The sequence below is a fragment of the Sminthopsis crassicaudata genome, chromosome 6 (assembly GCF_048593235.1).
Source record: "Sminthopsis crassicaudata isolate SCR6 chromosome 6, ASM4859323v1, whole genome shotgun sequence".
Taxonomy (NCBI): Eukaryota; Metazoa; Chordata; class Mammalia; order Dasyuromorphia; family Dasyuridae; genus Sminthopsis; species Sminthopsis crassicaudata.
Window position 1 is genome coordinate 209739374 of NC_133622.1, and position 8721 is coordinate 209748094.

The following is an 8721-nucleotide window of genomic DNA, read 5'->3' on the forward strand; positions in this document are numbered from 1 at the left end:
ATTTAAGCTTTATCTTTTAGATTCCAATCAGAGCTATTAAAGATAAGCAGGATTCTAGCTTTTTTAAGAATAAACAGGGAGACAGCTAGTTGGTATAGTGGATAGAGTACCAGCCCTGAAGTCGGGAGGATCTGAGTTCAAATCCAGCCTCAAACACTTAATACTTCCTAGCTGTGTGACCCTGGGGAAGTCACTTAACCCCAATTATCTCAGAAAATAAAAAAGAATAAATGGCAGAAAAATGATGTCAAATTCCAACTACATCTAAGGTTTTTTTTTATTATTTTTTGTATTATGGTTTTTTAACAGTCTTTTAAAAGGAATTTTATTAATAATGTTTTTAAATAATTGAAGAAAATGCTGGATTTTAATCAGTAAAAAATAAAATTAATAAAAATAATTTTTTAAAAAAGATCTAATTTTTCCTGCTCATATTCATGGACATTCTGAGATATATCTATGAACATATATATACACATATATGGATGAATGAAAAGAATCTACAATAGAAGGAGGAGGAAGTAGAGGAGAAGAAGAGATGAAAAAAGAAGAGGAGGAAGAGGAGAAGAGAAGAATTATACTGATTGTCAGCATCCTTACTGGTCCCACTTTGAGCCAAGACTGAGTGAGAAGTGAGATAACATCTGTCTCTTGGCTCTGTTGGCCCACTCTTAGCCACTTGGTGGAATGTAGACAGTCACGAGCTCACAAACAATGAAGGTCTTTGCTCTGAGCCATGGCTAAATAAGAAATATGGCAGATGTAAACACTCAGCTTGGTACCTCTCCCCATATGTAAGCCTTTTGATGATTAACAAGCCCATGATTAACAGGTTGTACATGATTGCTCAACTCAATATTTTCCCTGTCCAAGACTACAGAGAGGTGGAAGGACTCAGAAGTTATTATCATAGCAGCTTCTTGATAGATGTCATACTCCGGGCTGAGGACAGAAAGCAATGCACAATTTGCTATCCTCTTTCTATTCCCACCCTAAGACCTACATCAAGAAGAAATAATCATGGGAGAATCTCATATTCTCTACATCTTTCAGTGAATAATATAAAGAAGTGGTCTACTTCATCAAATATTTTTTTAAAAATCTATTCTCTTCCAGTGCTTTTATAGAAGATATTCTTAATGCACTTGTTGCTTGTTCTCATACAATTATATATATATATATATATATATATATATATATATATATATATATATATATATGAATGTATATGTGTGTGTGAGAGAAACTAGCCCATTTATTGGCAGTTATTGATATTTTCTCAATTGTCTCTTTTTTGTCAATACTTTAATTTTCTTTTAACCTCATATACCTTAAAAACTAGTCCCTGAACTCCATCAGAACTGTTACCTCTAGTATATACAATTTAGTATTTACTTAGTTTAATCCAACAGCTTTTCCCATATATATTAAAAAAATTCTATTTCTTCCAGAAGCACATATAGCTTTGACATGTTTAAGTTCACATGTGGCATATAGATATCTAAATTTATAAATCTTTCCCACTTGTTTGTCTGTCAATTGTTCTTTTTCCAATTTCTTCCTTACATATGTTCAGGTGAGATTATTCTACTTATAATCTTCCACTATGCATTTCTCTATTATTTTACAAATGAGTTTATATTCTATATTTGCTTCACCCATGACTCTCATATGATAAGTTGAAAAGTTTGCAATTTATCCTAAGGGAAATAGAGAGCCATAGGAGATTTACAAGCAGGGAAAAAGTGTGGCATGATGTGCTTTTAAAAGTTTTTTTTTGGAGAGGGAAAGGGACCCATATTTGCAAAAATGTTTGCAGCAATTCTATTTGTGATGGCAAAGAATCAGAAAATAAGTAGATGCCCATCAATTGGGGAAAGGATGAATAATAAGTTGTGGTATATGAAAATAATGGAATATTATTGTTCTATAAGAAATGATGAACAGGCTGATTTCAGAAAAGCCTGGAAAGAATTATGTGAACTGATGCTGAGTGAATCAAGTAGAGCCAGGAAAACATCATATAAACAACAGCAAGGTTGTGTGAGGCTCATCTATGATAGACTTAGCTCTTTTCAGCAATTCCAGGATCCAGGGCAAGTCCAATAAACTTTGGATGGAAAATGCTATCCTCATCTAGAAAGAGAAATTCTATATTAATGCTAACTATTTATAGTTAGCTTATTTATTTATTTATTTATTTGCTGAGGCAATTAGAGTTAAGTGACTTGCCCAGGATCACACAGCCAGGACGTGTTAAGTACCTGAGGCCAAATTTGAACTCAGGTCCTGCTGACTTCAGGGCTGGTGCTCTATCCACTGCACTACCTACCTTCCCCAGCTTAGCTATTTATAAATGCTTTTTTTATAAATGTTATTTATAAATTTTTATAAACATTTATAAGTACTAACTAATATAATCATTATTATTTTACTAGTCATTGCATAGAGATCTAATATTTAGGTTGCCAACCATGAAATTAATGCCTATCACCATCACTACATAGGAAAAAAGGTTATTGCATAGGATTTCAGGGAGTTTTTAAAAAGTGAAAATTTCATGAATCACCACAGCCACAAGACTAGTTATCTAGAGTTAGAAGGAACCTTAGAAGCCATTGTGGAATCTAAGATTTAGAAAAATGTCATGACTTGCCAAATTTCATACAGGTTGTCATTAGTAAAGCTGGAACGTGAAATTAGGTCCTGTGACTCAGGGTGGAACAATTTCTTGTGAACTGGCTTTTGTTCTAGTAAGTCATTGCATTTTGTCACCTGGACCATACCTGAAGCCTTTCCTGCTTGGAAAAATCTTCTGATCTTGTACTCTCAAGAACAGCCTCCAAGATCCTGATTCACTTTCAAAATCCATTGAGGCATCAGGGTAGGGTTTTTTCCAAGTATTACTATGTTATATTAATGTACCCAAAGACCTTTTCCTTTGCTTAAGTATATTCCATTCCTCCAGATAAATAATTGAGAGCTAAAATATCAAATATTTCAAAATTGTATCCCTTCCAGCCCAGACCCTTTTCTATATTAGAGCTGTGTTTCCTTTCTTTTTTTAGTCCTATCAATTAAAATAAATTTAATTACTCAGTACTGTTTAGTGATCATATTTGTGACAAACAATATTTTTATTGACTATATTGAACAGCTGTTTGTTAGATGGTTGCTCAATAATAAAAAACCTTCTCTATCAACTGTCCTCATTTTATACAAGAAGCCTGGGTCTTACATATTCTTGAGGAGATTCTGCCAAAAAGCTCTGGGCATGACCTCATGCTATATGATTTGCATTAAAGGTACAAAGTAAAAAACAGAATGTTTCGTGAATGCAAAGGGAAAACAAGTCAACTATCCAATTTGTGATGTTTAATTATAACAGCTTCAGGAACTTCTAAGTTAATGCAAGAAATTCCTGCAAATGACAAAAATTCAAACAATTGTAAGTCTACAGACAATTTTGTCCAAGCATTGGAAAGTCAACATTTTTGATATACAATTGACTATTCTAAATATTAAGCAGTAGTTTTTAAATGCAGAGATCTCATGAATTTTAGTTATGCCTCATGTATGGTTCAGCTCAATTATCTATGAGATACCCATATTTTGTTTCAACAGTGTTATTTCCACATACTACAGAAGCTCATTTGATATTGTGATGCTGGTATTTGAACATGGTGGCTCCTTGATGGTGAAACAAATCTGTTATGAACATCTTTGTAGCTAGATGGCAAAATGGATTGAGCACAGAACACTGAGTCAAGAAGAGCTGAGTTGAAATCCAGTCTCAGACTCTAGCTGTGTGACACTGACTGATCTTATCAGCATCAGTTTCTTTATCTGTAAAATGAAAATAATAGCATCTCTCTGACAGGGTTGTTGTGAGGATAAAATGAGATGATGTTTGTAAAGCATTTTGCAAAACTTAAAGCCCAATGTAAGTGCTAGTTGTATTGTTGTTGTTATAGTTATTATTGTTACCTCTTAGAATTTTTTTTTGTCTTTGGTATCTTTACAATTTTTTCCTTAAATAATTTCTAAATGTCTATGTGTGGGTGAGTCTCTTGTCAAGTTTTTTAAAGTCATTTTCCCCCTTCCACTGCTTTTCATAGAAAGAATAGTTCATGTGCCATACTGATATCCTCATTTGTGAAGAGACCATTGCAAAGAGAAACCTCCACCAGGTATGGATGAATTGTGATCTGAATCATTGGATAGAACACCCTCACCGGCGAGATCAAAGATCTTACATTTTGGAGAATCAAAACACCTTAAGATTATCTGGTTCTGATTATGTCATTTTGGGAAAAGTGAGGGGACAAGGATAATAGAAAAATATGCCTTCTTGCCAATTTCGCTGCTCATAAAAAGGAAAAAGAAAATATAGAAGCCAAGAAATAAAAGGTTCTGATTCCTGACAGCTAAAGAGAAACACAGATTGATAGAAGCAAAGGAAAGGGCTTCTAAAAAGTGAAAGTCAATGTTGCCATAATGATGGGATGAATCTGATAAATGAGTTCAGTCAAAAGATTAGATCAGACAGGAAGCAGAATAGCAATCTTTAGATACAAAGTTTTAAGCTCCCATCTCCATGAACAAAATGCAGGTATGAAACAGGCTACAAAATAACATACACAAAGAAGAATTGAATTCAAAGGTTTGTTCAGCTTAACTGGTGTATGTTAAAATGTTACGAGTTAAGAAGAAATGACAACCACTTTCTTAAATTGAAGCTATATTCACACACCGTGAAATAATTGTTTAATTGAATTCATAAGAATAGTTTCTATTTATAAAATGCTTTGACAGATATTTGATTTATCCAGAAATGTTTCACCAAACTCTAAAGAAGGCCCATTTCCATTTCCTTAGCTTGGAAATTTGAGCAATCAGAGCAATCTCAGTAATGTCACTAAAAATCAGTCTTTGAGTTTGAGTGGGACTCCTTTGTCTATTTCTCTCCAGCTTCCAAAGATCTACTGGAAATGAAAATGCTCTTAGAATACTAAGCATTGGGGATCCAATGAAGAGAGATCCTCAAGGAATGAGCCTTAAATATTTAGTTTTAACCAACTTCTCTACCTTCTCAAAATTCCTTTTCCCCATGAGTCAGCGTAACTTTCTGGGCAGGGTCTATCTAGTAGGATTTAAGTTAATTTCTTCTAAAAAATAGTTTGTAATTTCCCTGTAGTAGAGATTATCTTGTATGCTGGATATAAGCAGCCTGGTCTCTTCAGGCCAATACTTTACAGTTTCAGTTGATGGGCAGCAGACTTCTTTGTAAGCTGCAACTTAAGCAGCTGCTAATAAGCAGAGATCATTAGCTCTTTAGCAACTGCTCTGGTCCATTAAGCAGCAGATGGATGAGGGGTAAACTACACAGAGTGACCGTATTTTTTAATCCAAAACCAAAAATATATGCTGTAGCAAAAGATAGATTTCTTTTTAAGTCTTGTTAAAAGTGCATTTTCTTTTTGTTGAAATCAGTACATTTCCCAGAAAACTTAGTATGCTTTGCATCATACAGAATAGAATTCTGGGATGCAATTTTCATTGTTATGGATTTTGAAAATGAACTTTACTCACCCTTTGATTTCATAATATGAGATTTGGAGGAAACTTTAGAATCCATATAGTCCCATTTTATAGATAAAAAAAAAAAATCCAGGCCTCGGGAGGTTAAGTAATTTCTGCTAACTATCAGAGCTTCTATCTATCTCTATCATCTTTTAAGAGGTAAGATTTGAATCAAGATACACTGCCTCTTGAGCAATGATCTTTTTAATACCATGCTACTTGTTCGTATGTAAAAGTACTAAGAACAAAACACTAACAATAATAAATATACTGCTTACCTCCAAGATTTCATAAAATTTCAAGTGTTATAAATCAAGTTATTATGATAACTTCTTGGATATCACTGGATGGCTCCCTAAGAATCCATAAGAACTTTTTTGATTCTTAGCTTAGAAAAGCAGATACAGATTCATGAGGATTGAGTCTGGGGTTAGTTAGGGAAGTTAGGGAAGACAGAAAAATCTTTGATTTGAAGTTGTTGTGGTCTGTGAGGGACTGCAGGGAAGTAGCAGGCCATCAAGAGTTTTAACAGAACTGAATTTTGGTACTGGATTTATTGCAATCATTACTTACAGAACATTGGTTAAAAATTGTTGTGATGCATAATGTAGATTCATTGATTATATAAATTTATGAAAATTTATTTCTATAAAAATAAAATGTTCATGTCAACATTCCTCCTCCAAGATTCTGTAATCTCACCAATGTAGGTACTATTCCCCCAAATTGAGAATGCTAGCAAATTATATTAAGGTAAAATGTTGGAAAGTGATAGCTAGATTTTTAAAAGACATCAATAAAATATTAACATTAATATGATATTAAAATTTAGGCTTTTTTCAGAGAGAAAATTAGTCACTAAAAACAAAACAAAACAAAAATAAATAAAAAATTTTTTTGATTTCCTAATATACCCTCTGATCCTTCTGTTTAATTCTAGGTCCATCTCATTGTCCCTGTCATCTGTCCAAAATATATTCATAAACTGATGGTCATTATGGCTTATCCATTCCATATAGCTTTGGAAGTTCCTTTAGTACTCTGGACATGGGGCCATCTTAACTTGGAATATCCTTTCATCCATGTAGCCCCCTTCTTTCTTTTTTTATTTAATTTTTTTTTATTATAGCTTTTTATTTACCATATATATGCATGGGTCATTTTACAGCATTGACAATTGCCAAGCCTTTTGTTCCAATTTTTCCCTTCCTTCCTCTCACCATCCTCCCCCAGATGGCAGGTTGACCAATACATATTACATATGTTAAAGTATAAATTAAATACAATATATGTATACATGTCCAAACAGTTATTTTGCTGTAGAAAAAGAATCTAGCCTCCTTCTTTCATTGGCAAGCTCCTCCATTTTGGGGAGGGACCCAGGCCAGCCATGCTTCATTTCCCTTCTGGTTCAGCATCTGACTCTCAGAACTTTGCCACTAAGCTTTAGCTGCCCTCTCACCTTGACATGTTTCTCCTTTTTCCCCAAGGCTTTCCAGGTTTCTTTTGAGTTACCTAAGAAATATGCTTTCTACCTCTACATATAATGTAAGCTCCCTGAGAGTACGAACTGTCTTTTTTCTTGCTTGTATTCATATTCTCAGTTCTTAGCCCAGCATCTGACACATAGTAAGTGCTTAATAAATGTTTCTTTCCTTGCCTCCAATTTCATGTCATAAACTAGAGAAGAAGCCTTCTTCATTCACTTGATTTTTTTCTGTTTATTTCCAGTTTATAAGTATATATTTCTACACATGGACATTCTACACATTCATACATGCCTGTGTGTATATTTTGCCAACCTTAAAGTGCCATGTAAATGCTATCATTATATCATCAATCATTATCATCATCATCATCACATCAGCCACAGGGTGATAATGGGTTTTGGTCTCAGTGTTCATGATAACCATACTGAAGAGTTGTTGGAATATTTATTGGTAATGTTAGTACTCAAAATGAAAAAAATAACTGACCTTTTAATTGTTTTAGTAATAAATAGATATACAAATTGAAATAAAAGCTATGGTTTCATCAATGTGGTACTCTATGAATATTGGCTGCAATGCTCTGGAGTAAAGTGACTTGCCCAGGGTCACACAGTTAAGAAATGTTAAGTGTCTGAGACCAGATTTGAACTCTGTTCCTCCTGACTTCAGGGCAGGTACTCTATCCACTGTGCCACCTAGCTGCCTCTCTTTCATAAGGGCAACTTTAAGAATTGCCATGGCTGGAAGTTCATCCAAACTTCAGTCATAAACTCATGATGTGATCTCTGAATTTAACCAGGCAGTAGTCAGACAAAAGATATACAGTATATTGGAACTTTGTAGATATCACACACAACATATGTGTGTATATATATATATATGTATATATACATGTATACATATATGTATATATATTATTATATACTAATTAATTTGTCAATTAATATTTAAATATTTTTAAACACTCAAATATTAATTTATTAACATTACAATAATATAAATATTATAATTAAATAATTGATTGGTAATTAAAATTGAATAATATAAATAATAAAATATTTATTAAGCATTTAAACAATATACAAGGACTTATACTAAGTACTGGAGATACAAAGATTAAGAAATAACCAAGTCACTGCCTTCAAGAAGCATGAATGCTGTTAAGAGGGGATGGGGTAGAGAAGGAATGAAATACAACATTTGTATAGATGATAGAATGCAAAGGAGAATGAACATGGGGCAAGTAAGAGATCCAGATAAAGTATTGCAGAAAAATTAGGGGGAGAAAGAATTGGTTGTTGCCCTTTATTCTTGAAGGGAACCAAAATAACATCAATATGTTAGAGTCTAGGTGGAGGTGTCCAACTGTGGTTGATTGGACCAATATAAGTTTAGAAGGCTCTACCACAGGGGAGACAAAATAATATTTTGAGTTGGGAAGGATTAGAGAAGGCTTAATGGAAGAAATGACATTTAAGTTAAGTTTTGAAGAAAAATAAAGTCTCCAAAAGGCATATAGAAGGAAGAACTACATCCCAGGTTTGTGTGAATGTATTGGAGGTAGAAGAGCACATTTGAAATTTGGGTAATACAATGGGGAATGTGTGAAGTTTGGAATAAAGCTGAAAAAACAGACTGGTGACAGATT